This window comes from Ammospiza caudacuta, chromosome 3 (genome assembly GCF_027887145.1).
Source record: "Ammospiza caudacuta isolate bAmmCau1 chromosome 3, bAmmCau1.pri, whole genome shotgun sequence".
NCBI classification, from domain to species: domain Eukaryota; kingdom Metazoa; phylum Chordata; class Aves; order Passeriformes; family Passerellidae; genus Ammospiza; species Ammospiza caudacuta.
In genome coordinates this window covers 98,856,456-98,874,232 of record NC_080595.1, presented here as the reverse complement: position 1 = coordinate 98,874,232, position 17,777 = coordinate 98,856,456, and the positions used below count along the sequence as shown (strand labels likewise).

The following is a 17,777-nucleotide window of genomic DNA, read 5'->3' as shown; positions in this document are numbered from 1 at the left end:
TTGACCACGATGAGGTGAAGAGCAAGGAGAAGAGCAATGGCACATATCAGGGAAGAAAGCTGTGTAGGAAAGGGCTGGGGACTGTGTTACTCCTGGTATGCTGTGATGGAAAAAAATTGGTTTTTTTCCTTTTCAGGATATGTGATCTCCCATCACAGTGAAAAGTCTCTAGACTTGATCATTTTCATGACAGTGAAATTTAAATGTTCAAGAATATTAGGGATTGTTTCTGAAGTCATTCGAGTATTGGTAGAAGTTCTCTTGGTAAATGTTTAATGTATTTGAAATTAAATTAGTATTTCTCCTCACAGAACTTTCAACTTATGGACAAAATTTTAAAAAAGAGGGAGAAGTTATTACTGTGGGGGGCTGTGCATGAGTTTGTGTAGAGGAGCAGTCCACGAAGGGATGTTTAGACACCAGTGGGATCCTCAACAGGGTCATCATACCTTTTGGGGGGCTGTTAATGAGGTGACCATGGGGCATAGTAAAAATCTCAAATAATGTGAAGAGATGTGGAAAATGCCTGTCTTTTGGACAAAATTTCTGCAAATATTCCCAGGGGGCTGAACTTGTGTTCTCTTCTTAGTTCGCTTTCGATCTCTACAAAATTATCTTAAATGATGTATCCTATGAAAGGAATTAGCAATGGAAAAATATATTTCTTAAGAAATTCATTAGAATGACTTTTTTAGATAATTTTAGATTCATTTCAGAATTGATAGATGGAGCTCTTGCTGTTTTTATACAGACTTTGTTCTTTTTCCTATTGAGTAATTGAAATTCAGAACTTACACATATTTGATTCTTTGATATATATTTTCATTAAAAGCTTGCCAGTAGTGTGAGCTATGTATGTTTTTGAGATATTCATTAAATGAGATTTGTAACAGTTTACATGGTATTCTGACAGTTTACCAAACCTATCAGTCAAAAGCAGATGGCCTGCGTTGGTAGGATTTTTTGGTTAAAATGAATATATTTTCAACATATGTATTTCATTTATAATATATTTGCTAGCAAGATTTTGTTCTTAAAAAAAGTTAATCAGTCTGCAATACACTCCTACACTTTAGCTTGATGCTTGAGCCTAAGATATTATCTGTCTGCAGTTCATTTCAGTAATATATGTGATTATACAGCAAATTAAATTATGTCATATATCAGACCTAGGACACTGAAAATGCAGCTGTATTCATCACTTCTTTATACCTACTTATCTAGCTACCCTTTCATGAACATATTGTGCTCTTATGCATCTGGGTCTCCCTGGTTTCAATTCCTTGCTGTTTTGTTTATTATTTAATGTGGATGTGTTGGCCATCTCATCTGGAGGAGAGGACGTTAGCAGGTGTCAGTCTGGATCGTGGTGCTGTCCAGCCAAGACTGGAAGGAGGGGAGGAAGCGTGTGGAGGGATGAGGGGGCTGAATCAGCCGTGGCTTCAGCAGTGGTCACCTGGTGGTCACCAGAGTGTTTCCCGTGAGGGGCTGCATTTGGGAGCATTCTCGATGTGTTGCCTGCATCCCCGTTTTCACAGCTGCAAAAGCAGTAAAGCAAAGTGCAGAACCATGGCCAGGGCACAGGCCTGTGAGGATGCCAGCAGCTCTGATTTCAAATGGATCTCAGCCTTGAATGCAAGATGGGAAAGCAGGAGACCCCAGAGCTGTTGCACGGTCTGAGGCATGACCAAGGGAAGGATACCAGGGCAGAGGCACAGCCTCGGTGCAGACGAGGGTAGAGTCAACAAGACCGGTATCCTGGGGCATTCCAAAATAATGACAGCTGCTCCTATCCCTATCTGCAAGGGCAATGTTGGCACAGAGTTCCCAAATTTATTTATATATTACATGTATTTATTCTAACTGAGGCAGCATCAGTTATATAGCTACAGTCGCTAACAGTTCAAGGGTTTACTTATTTTCACTAAAACTTTATTGCAAGCTTTTGTATTAGCACTAGAAATAATATGTATAACTCAGCTTAGGTTTTAAACAATCTCTACTTAGTTTTTGACCAGGAATAGTTGTCTTGTTTTATGTTCCACATCACTGACAGACAATAATAGGAACAATAGGGATGACTTACTAGAACCAAAACTTAATATGTGCTAGTAACATAGAAATTTAGCAGATTAAATAGTAGAAACTATGCTGAGGGAATATTTTAAATAAAGGCTTATATGCATAAATATGTAGTGAAAAACTGCACTTTTTCTGGTGTGTGTTGTTGCTTTTATTGGCATATTTTCTTGCATATTTAAATATGCCCAATATACCAGTTGATTTAAACTGAAAACAGTTTAGAGAAGTTTATCCATGTATTTTTATAATCTGAACTATTAAAAGTATACATGTATTGTACATGCACTTTTTTTCCAGTAGCCAGATAATGCAATGTTTTTCCACTTAATGTTACTTAGAAAGAGAAGTGAGTAAGAAGGAAAGATTTATCTGGGTTTATAATGGCTTAGGTTTTCATGAAGGAAATGTCAGCCAGACAAATCTGCACCTTTGCACTGACATTTAAATTCAAATTTTGGGGAAAAAATCAAAACAAAAAGTTTTGAAAAGACAGAATTGAAGAATTCTTGGATTTTGAATTTGCTTTTTTTAATTAATGCAGGTACCTACTTTTGAAGATCAATGTAATAAATTGCCTAATGGAGCTTGGAGCTTAAATTGTCTAATGGAGTTCCTTTTAGTTTCTTTCAGTATAAATACAGAGGGAGAGTTGAGTGGAAACTCAAAATCTTTAATAAATATTTTAACTTCTGTAGGTTTTTTTCCATGAACCATCCTGAGCCATTAGATTTTTTTTGCAGCAGAAAGACTTGTTCTAAAAATAATTCTATTCTCATTCATCTAAAAAGACATTCATTATTCTGCTTGTTTAAATTATTCTCTCAAATTTTCTGTCTCATGGTCTGTTTTCTTAAACTGGAATACTGATTTGTATGAATGTTTTTAGTGAGTGCGAAAAAATGTTTATGATTTTTTTCCTAAAAGCATCTCCCCAAGAAGAAAAATCAAGAGTATCTTGTAAAACCTACAAATTCTACACTGCTCTTACAAGCTTTGTCCTAAAATCCTTTGAGTTTTGGAGTAAAGCTAATCACACATAGACAACCACATTAAATCTAATTTAGCAACTCCAACATTAACAGTTTTGATGGTATATTTAGATAGCTTGATTTCAAACAATAAAATTAGTACTACTCAACAAAAAAATACATTATCCTAAATTTAAAAGCAATAATTTTTCATTGAAAAAATTATTATATAGTGTTACTACTGTGAACATTCAGAATTCAGACAGAAAATAGATAAATTGTTAATTAAGTTTCTTCAGAAAAAAATACATCAAGTTTGGGGAGATGTATTAAAAATGTAAATTGGAGTAGGATAGATATGTAACAGATAGTCAGGTCTTTTTCCAATGGTAAGCAATTTAAAAGTTATTACTATTTTAATGGCAATTATATATAATAATAGGAATTTGTGCTCATTTCTGCTGCTCCCTGTTCTATGAAAAGTCATTACTTTTAAACCAATAAGACTATAGAAATCCACTATTAAGTACAGTTTTTCCTACCTTCCACCTTACTTAATATTACAGCTGAAACCAATGTCTTGCAACCATCTGTGGGTTTCTCGTACCTGAATATGATCACCTTTTCAATTTTACAGCAGTTTCCACCCATCTTGGGTACCAACTTCTTTGAGGTTAATATCCCCCTCCCTTGCTGGCCTCTGCTAGGAGACTTGTGCTCCCCATTAGTTCTCGCTATAATAGTCTTTACCTGATGTTCTTCTCTTCTGTCTTCCCTTTCCTTTCCTTTGCAAAAGGAAGAGCGATGATTCTTCTCCAGCTTAGCATCTTAACTGGGTGATTGAGTCAGGGTCAGAGTCTTTTCTTTGATTGCAGGGTGTGACAGCCAGAGGTGACTGTCCTGGCTGAGCAAAGATCACCCATGCCAGCACCTCCAGCTGGCCAGGGAGAGTGGCACCTTTGTCAGGACCCAAGGAGTTGCAGGGTCTGCAGCAGAAATACCCCAGCGAGCACAGCATCAGTGAAGTTACATCGCTGTAAATCCAGTAAAAGAAATAGGAGGGCCAGGCCTGAGCTGTGTAAAACCATCTTGGTTTTCCAGGAGGCTAACCAGGAGTGCTGCCCCAGAGACTGGAGACACCTCTTCGCTCTCACTCAGCTGCGTCGCAGTGATGCTACTGGCACGCGTGGTTTGGCAGGGCTCCCAACACTCATTTTTTCCCTTGGTGTCTCCTTGTTTCCTCCTTCCTTGCAAAACCCTGAGCGTGCTGCTTATAGTCACTGTGCTGATAAAAAGCAGGACCTTGGAAAGCAGCAGATCAGCAGCTGCTTTGAGGCATTCCAGCTAAACTTAACCCTCAGATGCACACTTCCACTTCTGCTCCTTCAAAATCTGCTTTGTCTTAGGACATTCTCTGGGTCGTGGTGAATGTGTGTTTCAGGCAAAAGTGCTTAAAAGAAAACAGTGCATGTCAGATAAGAATATCCATTTTCAAAAAATTCAATGATTTAAGCTCAGCATTGAAGTGGTTTTCCAGAGCCAAAAATAATTGGAATTAGAAAAGTAAATTGCATTTCAACTAGTGCAATTTAAAGAAATTTTAAAAAGAGATGTAAAAACCAAGCCATCAGACAACCTGTGTTTGAGAAAGAAACTGATGCAAACACTTCCCTAAGATCTTGCCACAGCTAATACTGCATTGTGTAAATTTAGACTTTCTTTCAGTACTGAAAATGTCTGCTTTGAAATGCTACTAGCTTTTGCAAATTCCCTGTGCTAATAATATAATTGCATATGATTAAAAATAAATGCTTTAACAGAACATATGAAGTTTTTAGAAATGCAATACATCTAATTTCAGAGTTCCATTAAAAGCCTGCAAACAGACTATAAGCAACTGCTTTTACTTTAGTTTGAATCTCCTGGGTGTTGTTCATTTTCTGGTCACTAATGTGGAGTTGTGCTTTCTGTGTCTTATTGCAAAACCCTTTTTTCTGTCAAACAGAACTCTTCTCAGTCATCTAAATTAGACAGCACAGAAGTCCTGGTTCATGTCCATTTGTCCAGCTGTAATAGTGCACAAGAGAGAGTAGCTGAATTTATCAGATTTATCCTGTGAATGGCACTGAGCTACAGCATTAGCACCCCACATCTCTTTACAGATCCTGTGCTGTGCTGGAAACATTTCAGCCGAGTACCTGTTACATTTCATGCTGCACATGTATGCATAACTCACAGCATAGGGAGAAAGCCTCCCCATGACTCTGAAGGAGTGCCCAGGCTGCATGGGGACCTGAGGAGCTCCCTGCTCCGACCCTGGCAGTCCTGGGACTCTGCTGAAAGGTTCCCAGCTTTCTCCTGTGGACTGAGGTTGCTGCAACCCCTAGGTGTGACTCTGCTGTTCCCACCCTGCCTTTTCTATTGATGGCCTGTGGCCTTCTGAGGGCTCCTGTGGGGATCCTTGGGACACAACTTCATCTCCTTTTTTATATATATTACAATGTTCTGTTAGAGGTGTGATGCCCAGTGACCCCAGAGAGCAGCAGTAGTGCTTTGGGGAGCAGATGATAGGAGAAAAGAAGCCCTGGCAGGATCACAGGAGGGCTCTGTCTTTGCTTCTGGCTCTCCAGAGGCACGGGCAGAACAGGTACCTGAGGGAGGCTTTGGCCACCCAAAGAGATCCCTTTCTTTTTAAGATTAATAAAGAACAAAGGTAATTGTAAATAAATAGGCGTACTGGGCTTAATTCTTTAACCTCATACATGCCTCACATAAATGAATTTTGACTTGCAGTAATGTATTTTACAGGGAATACTTGCTGTTCTTACTGCTTCTACAATGTATAAATGGTCTTAGGAGGGTTGGTAATTACAATGGTCTGCCTTTTGAGAGGATATATTCAGCACACAAAATTGTATCTTCTTGAGACAACTGTTAATTTATGCTTTTGTAGTGTTTTATTGTCCACTGAATAATTAATCTTTGTTCTTAAAGGCTGGTATCATTCGTTTTGGTCTGCTCTCTTCCTAGCTTTAAATGAGTTTAAATCATCAGTTGCTGCATTAAAGCAATGAATATATTGCTTTGTGCTGCAAGATATTTTACGTTTTCCCAAATTTGAGTATTTTGAATGGCAGTTCTACAATTTCAAATACCTCCCAGTTAATAAGCAAAATAAATAAATATGCAATAAAGAAGTAAACAGACCATGAATCTGAATCATATCTTGTTTTTCAAGCTAAATTTTTCAAGGAAATTAGTTTACAAACTACATTTTGATGTCTGGAGTCCATCAGTCTCTAGGAGAGAGAGTTGTAATTACATTCTGTCTCAATTTATGCTGTGTGTCTGCACTCCTTTTTAGAATTTTTCTTTTTAATTCTATTATATTGAACTTAATTTTACATGACAAGTAGCAGAATCATGCAGATAAGTAACAGAAGAAATCCAATTGTTCTGTAAAGACTCCCTTTACTCCTCTGTAAAGATTTTTCTGTAAGGAAGTTCTTCCAAAATTTTGTCAGCACTATCTCAGATTTCTTTTCTATGCTTTTTTGAAATTTGAAATATTGAACTTTCTTTTCTTAATGATGAAAAATTTTACTTATAGCTCCATAATAATCTGAAGTTAATTTTTCCTGATTTGAAATCATGAGTGCCTTAATTGCATTGATAAAATTATATTTTGTAATTTTTAAAATCTGGATAATCTCAAAAGTGAAATGCTTTACAGTATCTGTGTTTTCTGTTTGACATTAAGAACAGGTAAAGAAAACATTCAGTGAATGAATTCCATCCTCAGTTGCTGTGAAACAATTAGCCAAGCTGTTTATTCCTGATAGAGATTGTTTATTCGTAAAATTCAGAGTTATTTAGAGAAAACTCGGGCTAGAGATCCAGGATTTTATACCCTAACAATGTTTTTCCTGACATTGAGTGCAGTGGAACTAGAATTCTTAATTTAGCATTACATTGATATTTTATTTTTCAGTCAAATTTTGCAAAATAAAAATTGTGGGAGTTCTTTTCTTGATTTTTTTTTCAGATGCAATTGATCTTATCTGAAAGTGACTCCATCTGCACTGTAGTAGCCAATTTTCTGGTATTCATGCTGAGCTTTTCATCTCATGATAACTTTCCAAGAACTCTGATATTTAGGTAGTGTTTTGAGAGATAAGATGCATTTCATATCCAGATTGTTTTGTTAGATTTTTAAAAATCATTTTCTCATGATGAAAGGCAAGGAGGATAAGCTCTGCAATGGCATAGCTGCTTAACTAGATGAGTTATAATGTACAGTAATCTCCCCTTTAATGAATAGCATTTAGTACAATTAAATTGTGTTAAAGTATGCTTTTCTGCTGTTCTTCATTAATGCCCAGTGGACTCGTGATGCCATGCTTATCCATAGCCAGTATTTATTGGCAATCTGCTTTTCTTCCATTGTTACAGAGGGTAAAACAGGGGTAAGGCTTTTAAACTGAAAGTTGTTAAATTTAGATTAGATATGAGGAAGAAATTATTCACTGTGAGGGTGGTGAGGCACTGGAATGACCTGCCCAGAGAAGTTGTGGGCGCCCCATCTCCAGAGAAGTTCAAGGCCAGATTGGACGGCATTCTGAGCAACCTGGTCAAGTGGAAGGTGTTCCTGCCCACGGCAAAAGGGATTGGAACAAGACAGCCTTGACAGTTCCTTCCAGCCCAAACCATTCTGTGATTCTGTGACTGATATGTAAAAGGAAGCAGACACTCAGCACTGCAATTTCAGATTGCATTTGCATTAGTAAATGCTAGTGTAAACTATGGAGAGCTGGGCAGCCACTCAGCACTTGAATCCGTGTCCTTGGTTACTGAGCAGGGATTAACTGTGCTGGGCCAGTTGTTAGTGCTGTCCCAAGTGGATCAGGGACATCCCAAGGCATTCCCCTCCTTATTCTCTGCTGCTTGGCTCCACACGCAGAGAACAAACCCAGGTCTGTTCTGTTCTTTAGCCCAGACTGTATCCCACTGAGTACTCTTCAGACACTATCCACAAGCTCCAGCATTGTAGACACAGCCCACAAAGTTGAAGTATTTTTTACATTTTGATACCTCTTATCCCCTCCTAAAAGATTGCTCTTTTAAGTCATCTATAGGTCAGTGCTCCCAAGGGTGTTGGTAACACGCAGGAACACTGGTGGACACTTGGAAAAAGGGATTAATGCACAGCATCTCCTTCATCTCACAAAAAAATTAAGGCATACAAGAATAACTTGCAGCTGGTCTGTCTGCAGGGAAAGGGGGCTTCATTAATATCAGCTCATGCTATTTCTGACACCATCAAAGAAATGGCACAAAATGTGAGTTTAATTATAGTGAACCTGTCAGTACTGTAAGAGAACTGCAGTTCTTCGAGGAGATGCAGTGAGAAAGTAAATAGAAAGTGCAGATAGTATTCCAGTTTTAACAAGTGCCAATCACAGATATTGCCATCTTTTTGTTAGTAACCAATAATGTATGTAGCCAAAATAGCAATATGGTTTTTATTCATTGCTAATTACAAGATAAGAACTAAGATCTGAACTTTATATTTAGCATGAGAGAATTTGGAAAGAAAAGATCTGGTGTTCAGTAAAATTGAAAGAAATATTATCCTTTCCCTGCACAAAGGTTTTCTTAAAAACAAATTGCAAACTGAAGACTTTAAGTTGCTAATATGTCATCCAAGATATATCAGACTTGAAGTAGGATGAATAGTTTTAATTATGTGTAAATAGATTCATTAAGAGGAATGCAAAGGTCCAGCAATTATTCATTCTCTGAAATTAGATTAAGAGTATTGTGTTTAGAGTCTTGTATCTTAATGGGCCACTTTAATTTCTGTTTATAGCTATTATTCTATTTCAAATGCACATTAATCTCCTTCTTAGTGAAATGTATCCATTTATCTAACAAAAGGAAATGTTATATGTTCCTAGCTATTCATGCAATTATTTGAAGACAGCATGATTTAAATTTTAGGTTGGCAGTAAATAAAGTTTTTATTTTGTGCTTGTCATTGTTTCCTTGAGTATCTCTAGACAGTGTTGAGTGTGATAAATTCTCTTCTGTAGGAGGGAAAAGTTACTTTATAAAACAGGGGAATATTAAAGGCTTTTATTTACACCTTTTCAGTGTCATGTGTTCAAATATAATACCTTGATGTTTGCTTTCCTGTGTGAACTTACTTAGATGAGCTTCTGATGATGAGATGATTTGCACACATCTCCAAGACTCCTCTTCTGTGTGATGCTAATACCTATTCTTATATACAAGATCATTTTCATGCACATACAAGTAATACCTATAGATGCTAGTTTAGAAACAAGCCAGACTGCTCTCACTTTGGAGTACTGCGCTTGAGAATATACACATTGACGTGTGGTAGTAGAGGTGTGAAGACTTTCTCTTAAGTACCATCACTCTTGATTATGTAGGTGTAAATATGATGTAAAACCAAACCTGTTACATGCAGGTTTGTTAGTTTAGGATAACATTGCAGTCTCACTGGCAAGTTAGTTTCAATTATAGTTCTTAGCATGTTCCCATGCTGTTGCCTTGTATGTTGTGTTTCTCAGGAGTCCTTGAATATCATGGTTACTAAAAGACAGAAAACACAACATGGTAACAGAAACAGCCTCTGTAGAAGGGAAATTGTTTTAAGACCTCTCATGCTATTTTTTTGCATTAGTCAACAATGTGTGTCTGGTTTTCTTGAACACAGACTGTGTCATCATCTTTGTGCCAATGACTGACAGATCTGCTCTAGACCTACTTTCTCCTATCTAGGGCTTATTTGCTGTCATTTCTTCTCACTGAGTTGTCTCTAACTGAAATGTGAGTTGAATTATTTTTTTTTCCATTCAGATGTTTTCTGAATGTCTCCTGTCCTGCCATATATGGAGAGCATTGTTAGTATAAACCAGCATGTTGGCTAATGGCCCAAGTGGCATCTTTGATCCAGTCTTTGACATAGCAACACATTGTCAGACCATGACAAGACTTACAGGTCATCTCTGTATGTGCTCTCCAAGAGAGCTCTTTCTTCTTTCATCCTCAGACATAAATCACTTATTTGCACCATCACTGTATTGCATTGTGATTATTCAGGATCACTTTCTCCTGGTTTGACAGGTGCAGTTCTGCCCTTACAACATCCATGTGAAATAAGGATGATACAATGATCTGTCCAGCCAGTCTGTTTGGCCTTCTCGCACCATGTCCATGAATCATTACACTGGCTCCTGTGTTTCTGTTGCATTAAATTTAAATGCTTGTCTTCACTTTTAAAGTTTTTTTTTTTTAAACAGTCTAAACATAATTCATCAAGCTTGTGGCTCAGATGCAGTAGATGAGTTCCTTGGATAACATATTCTAATACACATTGTATGAAAAATATATACTTGTCCCATCAGTTCAAAGCTTTGACTTAAAAGTCACAAGTTACCTCTTTGCATCAAAGCCTCACTGATAACAAAATAGATGAAAAACATTGAAGGAAACAAACTTTAATTTCAAGGACAAAAAACCAATTCAAACCCACCAAAAAAAAAAAGTTTGGTAAAATGGCTCTGAAAATGTAGTATCACACAAATGTTTCCTGAAAGAAACTCCTGAAACTCAAAGCAGAGGTATGTTCAGCACTGGAGTATGGCAGTGAGGAATTCATCTATCCAGAGCATGGAAATATTCAGGGAGAAGGTTCCACCACCTTTCTGTGCACCTTTCTCTAGAGCCTAGTTGTAGTGTTGAGATCTGTTTTGCTCACTAATATTTATATATGTGCTACTGCCGTTGACATAGCTCAGTACATGTGTAGCAAGGTAATGCCCAACAGTAATTTCTTTTAATCTCCTAACCAGCTGTGTGGCAATGGTTTGGGCCCTCCTGGGGTGAAAGGCAGTTCATGTGTTTTCACTGTGGTAAGCCTTGGTAGGCATATTGAAAACTTCAGAGTAGTCTTGTCCCCCCTGCTTTGCCTTACTAAAATTCAGTAATTTGAAGTTTATACCAGTAAGGGAACAGGAAAATAGTGATACACCTGAGCTCTGATCATATAAATGCAAAGACATTGATATTAATGTAGTGAAACCACATTTTTATAAATTCTTTCTATTTATTTGCTAGCTGTCAAATCAGTGCAGAGCTAAAACATAATTTTATGTATTTCTGTGGCAGAGGATGTGTCAAAAACAATTTACAAACTATTTACTCTGTTCAGCAGAGTAAATTAAAGGAAGGGCAAGAAGAGCAGATCATTGGGTGTCTGTGTTTCTCCTGCAGGTGGATCAGCAAGAAGTTTAAAAGAACCCCCAAAATTAATCTAAAGTACAAGGGGATTAGAAATAAAGCAGAACAAGTAGAACTTGCATTTCATGTGCTTAATTATATTAGCCTTTTTCATATCTGTGGATACAATTAATAACTTATTTTCTCACAATGATTTGAATTAGTTTGCATTTTTGCAACTAATTGTTAATTGCTTGGCTCTATTCAAAGCATTTTGGGAAAACATGTGTACTGATCTATGCTGTGTGATGACCAGATGGAAGAGGTGTGATGCTGAAAATTTAAATTAAATGTGGCAACAAACATGCCTTTCTGCCATTCATATTTCACTCACACACATAAAAGCTGATTTAGATGCTTCTCAGACAGTCATTGGCACAAAATATTTACATGTTGGTAGTGAACATCAAAACAAACTCAACTGAAGTTAATACTCCCAAAAATCTTACTGCTACTTTCTAGTATGTACCATTTTATTTTTGTTCTTTGAATGTAAGTCACCTCTAGGGATCATAGCTAGATCTAAATTACTGTTTTGGTTTTAAAATTACTTCCAATTATGTGGGCTGGAACACCTCCCTAAAAGTCTCCAAACAGTGTTGTAATCACTACTTTATATTTTAATGTAATTTAAACTTGCTTGGATTTTAAAATGGGATTTCTTAAGGGCAATTCTAATCACCCTTAGTCACAACACATAAGATGTTTCTGTGCATATGAAGAGATCTGCTTGCTATGAACATCTTTCTGTTGGCATTTCCACATATTTGTGTTCTGAAGCACTAGAAAATTTATTTTTCTACTTTTGCTTTGCATATTCTGACAGTCAATTTGACAGGTCATCACATCATACTTTTTTAGGGGGGGAAGGTTGCTAGTTGCTTTTTTAATTGATAATTTTCCTGCTTTGTGATAGTCTTGAATTTTTTTTACCATTTCCTCCTGTTTTGTGGTAGTATGCCTTCTTTCTTGTACACCCCATTTTTTCATTTCATTCTGGAGTCTTTCAAGCTTACTGAAGTTATTTCTACAAATTGTTGGCTAGTTTTAGGCATAAACAGGAATTTCCTCTGTTTTGATTTGTGCTTTACAAAGCAAAGTAATGAGATTAGTAATGTGGCAGGACTATCAAAAAATACTTCCTACTTATATATTAATTTGGAAACTTGCATGAAATTTGACATTTTTAATAAAACCATTCACAGTAGGTGTTGCCAAAGAGAAAAAATATCTTATATTGTTTCTCATAACACTTTTTTTGACTGATTCTTTTTTTCAAGTATATCTAATTCTTGTTCACTTGTACCATTTCCAGAAAAAAAGGCCAATGAGTATTGGCTATTCTAAATCTAAAACATCACATTCTGCATAGTGCCAAAGCCTGCACTGTGTTGTTTGGAGATCTGCCTGTGTGGTGGATGTTAGTTTTTCAGGGTAGGAATGCTGTTGAAGAAACATGGAGAGTAATGTAGGCTCACGTGTGGAGGAGAGCTCATGTTATTTCTTGAATAGATGTTGCTGATGGCTCAGCAAAGGCTGGGGGAGAAGAGCAAGGCTTCAGCTTCACCAAAGGTGAACCCGCACTGCTTGTGGCTCCTAGAAAGCAGAGGGGGACGGAGACTTGTCCTCACATCTCCCCGAGGTGGCAGAGACCACTCCTGCTGGGCCTTGGGTGATGTGAGGAGCAGAGGAGTCCCTAGGCAGGGATGCTGGAGAGGACCCTGGGCCAGGTTGTGCCTCCCTGTGATGGCTGAGGGGTGGCTCTGCTCTTCATCTGTTGGCCATGCATATGCCATTAGTGGAACCAGCCTACAACAGATCCTTGTTAAAACTGAGAAGGGAAGGGGAATCCTGCAGAGATTTGTGTCTTTAAAAACAGGAAGAAGGGGGCAAAGACTTGAGCAGCGTCTGAAAAATATTTGTGTTGAAATCTCTGTTCAGTGTTTTACTTAATTTGTTTATTTGCAAAGTAGGAGTTGCATTGTACACATTTCTGCATCCAGGAAGAGTGATATTGGATTTTATCATGCCTCCTAAGTAATTCTTGGTCTGTAAAGTTCCACTGAGGTTTCCCACTTGTTATTTAATTGATGGACCTACTGAGGCTGCCAGATGGTACTTGAGATGGTTATGTCTTGTAACATTTTACCTGCAGGCAAAAAACCCAGCCATTTCTCATCAGACATTTAAAGCTGGATTTGGATGTTGCTTCCTTGATGAACATCACCCAGAAAATATGGGGCTTGTACAGCTTTTTTAAAAAAAGAAAAAAAATCTTGATGCTTTTTTTTTCTTCTATGAGGAGTCTGTTGGTTCTTTCCTGTTTGTGGCTTTTGAGGTGTAACTACATCAGTTACAGTTGGTGAGAGGATGTAAATGCACTTAGCCATACACAGCCCGTACATTTCTCCAGCACTGCATAGGAAGCTAAGAATGGAAAATGGAAAATACTATAAAAAAGGCTCCAGTGTGACTTGTCTCTTTGGATAATAGTAGTATTCAATCATACATCTTCTCCTTTGGTGCAATTTCTTCTTTTTCTGACACAGAATGTTGTACTTATTTCAAACACATGTTAGCTCCCCAACTGCTGAATATTTGGGAGATCAATTCAGCTGTTCTTCTTGTGATATGTCAAAGAATGTCTGATTTTTCTGGATGTATGTTAACTCCCAGGTTATTGGGTTATACTCCCTGCCTGTCTCATTGTGTGCTACACCTTGTGTGGAATGAACTGTCCCTTTTTATTTGAATATCAGCAGGCAGGAGCCTCTTCTGAAGATTATGTTTTTTGTGGCTGGAAAGGAAGGCCAAAACCACATCCTAAGTTCTTGAAGGCATGATATCCTTCCAGGTCCATCTGGTTTCAGACAAATCCTAACGATGCCTGTGTTGTTTGTGAGAAATGTGTAACTAGGGGACTTAATTTCTCAGACCCAATAATGGCCACTCAGTTCATATTAATGTGATTTTTCTGGAGGTTTGTTTCCAAGCTTTTAGTTAGTTTATTTTCTCACAAAATAGATGGATTTTGTCAGCAGTCAACAAGGACAATCTTTGAGGTTTTCCAACATTTCTATTTATTTTTAAATCAGCATAAAATTACTATACATATACAGTCTTCCTACTATTTATTTCCTTTGCATTTTATTTTGTTCTCTCCAACTCTTACAACCTTTTACAAAGTGGACAGATATCTGAGGAAAGCAAATATGGAAGAAAAACCCTTCTACTTTCTCTCACAGCTTTTAATTTAGAATGGTTAATTCAGTACTTTATGGATGATTCTGTTTTAGCTGCCAATGAAGAAATAGCAAGTAATTATGGCAAAGATTTGCCTTGTTTCAGAGGCTGAAAAAGACAATCATAGCTCTCAGAGAAGATTAAGGCAGTGCTGCAAAAACATCTTCCTTCAGAGGTTGCCCAGTTTAACTGCTTTGCTGTTGGAGTAAAAAGGTGAATAAAAGGTACCTTGAAGGAAGCAAGAAGTAGAAGCAACTGTCATTGTAGTAAATTGGTATCATCCTTATATGTTTAGAGGCTCTAGGCTTGGGTCTGTGTGAAAGATAACCATTGTACGTATACAAAGATGCAGAACAAGAACTTAGATGCCAGACATTACTTTTGAATACTTGGTTTCTTGTGATCCAGACCCTCAGAAAATGCTTCCCTTTACGAGAAAATCAAGTGAGTTGTCAGGATTGTCTATGTATGTCACATATGTTTACTTCTAGTTGGGAATGTAAATCTGCTTCTTTAGAATGGTTTATAAACATTTTGGGAGAGAAGATCGTAAGGTCTCCTGAAAAAACAATTCTGTGTGCGAGAAAATCCAAAGCAAACACATTTACTGTACAATCAAGCTAATCAGCCATGAAATACTGCCTATTATGGGAACTTGCATATACCATAGAATAGCATTTAATGTCTGTGCAGTCACTCTTTGACTTCTCAAACTTGTTATGTCTGTGTACTGACATGAAAGATGAGGAAGAAATCAGCCCTGGCAAACCTGAGGCCAGTTCTAATTCTGTACATCTGCAATAACTCCTTTTCCTAGCTGCACATACAATTACTCAGTCTAATCCCTGGCACCTCGCTTCTTGTTAAAAGTCAGCTTTGCAACTAGAAAACTGTAAAAGTTCAGAAAAACAGAAATGATTAGTCTAAAGCATAGGTTACTAATCCTGTCCATCCCTGCTAGAATTATATCTGCAAGCAACATGAGGATTTTAACTGTAAATCTGCAGGTATTAAAGCTCAAGTGGTTTTGCTTCATTTAGATGTAGATCTAAAAAGTCGTCCTGCTAGCTTAAATAATTTTATATCTTCAAGGAATTTATTTAATTTTCTACAGAAAAGACTAATGCACTTGTTATTCTCAATTTCTTTGATGTAGACTAAGCTTTTTTTTTGTTTCTGATTTCCAAATTTTCCTATTTTTCATGCCATTTACCACTGCTACTTAGTTTCTGACTCCCTAGTTTCTCCAAAATAGTCAATATTGTTACTGCAATGTCATTAATGCTTTAACTTCCTTACTCCACCTTTGAAGAAGTTGAAGCAAAAAGCATTCTAGCAAGCTTGAACATTATTATTTCAGCTGCTCACCCATTATATTTTAGGTAGCTTAATAGTTCTAGTAGGCATTCTTCATGTTTTCTGTATTCTGTACATTTTTCATAAGGATTGCTTTTTCTTTGTAAGCAGCTCCTCCGCATAGCATCATTAAAAATTACTGCCTAGACATAAAATGTTTTCCTGAAGTTATGTGAGATGTATCTGTGCTGTTAATATTTGGATACAGTAAAATAGCCAGGGGTGGACCTTCCATGTACTAGTACATCTTGTACCCAGACTTGCCCCACATAATCCCTGTAAGAAGGACTATGTTCCTCAAACAGAAAGAGACAGAATGTCCCAGGTCACTTCAACCTGTTATATTGTCTCAAATAAGCTGATTTCTAGTGTGCAGAGAAGCACTTGAGGGTGAGAGGTAAGAAGCTGTAACAGAAGAAGTCACCACACAAATATGGTGTCTATAAACTTGTCAGCTTGACTGCTAATCACTGGTGAGGTAAAGACCAACAATTGATTACCAGTACAAAGACTCTGACAAACACACAGTAGAACTGCCGTCAACTACAAAGGGCATCCAAATCCAGAAGGATAAATCTCTTCAGATAAAGCAACAAAAGGAATCCCAAACTCCTGGAGGTCAAACAAAATCATTACTTTTCCAATTACACCGTAATATATCACGGCCCTTTCAGTCCTCTCTTTTCAATTCACATTGTGTGTTCAGGATAATCCACGTGATTATGAGTTGCCAATGTGCTTTTAGCATTATTGATGTCAGCCATTGCTACTTATAGTATTATATATGTTAGTCACTTAGCCACTTACAGCATTGTACATGTTAGCCACTGCTACCTCTTCATGCTTTGGCTTCGGACTTTGGTCTCATGAAACCTTTATTAGATTAAATAATGTTTAGAGATTGTCAAAATTGTGTTTGAAGTTACCAGAATAATGCATATTCTACTACCTCTTTGCTTGTACAAAACTTGTACAAGTGCAAAGTTTTTTGAGGTGTTTTTTCTTTATTCTATCTACATAGCCCTCTTCTCTGCTTTTATGCAATGGAAGATTTTTATGAACTGTTCATTTACAGACATTCAGAAGTTTTATAATGTCTGTGTATGAGAATGTTTTCTATCTGACACTGAGTTCTTCTACTGTATATTAGAAATTCCTTCAGGGAGGAACCAAACGAAATGGTTGTTTGTGTTGCTTGCTTGGATTTGAGAGGCAAAGGAAACTGCAATAGAAATAAATGAGGATACACTAAAATAAATCTCACATCTGAGATTTGTCAAGTAATCCCTGCTTCTTAATAGAGGAAATAGGTTGATACATCTGAAGGTTTCCATGCAAAAGCCCTCATTAGCATTACAAAGAAACCAAATATATTTTAAATTTTACATCAGGGTTTTACACTTCTTTTTTTTTTTTAATTTGGTCACTATCACTAAGGATTCCTTCACCCCACAATGACTTTTAGGTATCACTGGAGAAGAAGAAAAGAACACTTGGGTACTTATTTTGTATTCCTGCTAATTCTATTCTTATCTACTAATATATTCCCAAATATAACAGCAAAATCCACTGCAGTAGCATTTGTTATTCCATAGTGTTTACTTCTCTGTCTTTTTTATACAGTCTCAAGGCTGATGTATCCATTCCAGCAGATTATATTTTGCCCTACATTAGGAAACATCTGATATAAACTGATGTTTAGGTACCATATTGCTCAGATGGAATATCTGAGAAATACTCCAAAGTGCATATTTTAAATTATTTTCCATTCTTTACATAATCAAATCTGACAGTCATATGCCTGGGAAATATTCTTTCAGA

At 37.0% G+C, this 17,777-nt stretch overlaps 1 protein-coding gene across 5 annotated transcripts in view; it reads left to right on the top strand.

Moving 5' to 3' along the window:
* KCNQ5 (potassium voltage-gated channel subfamily Q member 5) overlaps positions 1-17,777 on the top strand; it is a 278,572-nt gene that overhangs the window by 57,804 nt on the left and 202,991 nt on the right. The window lies entirely within an intron of this gene.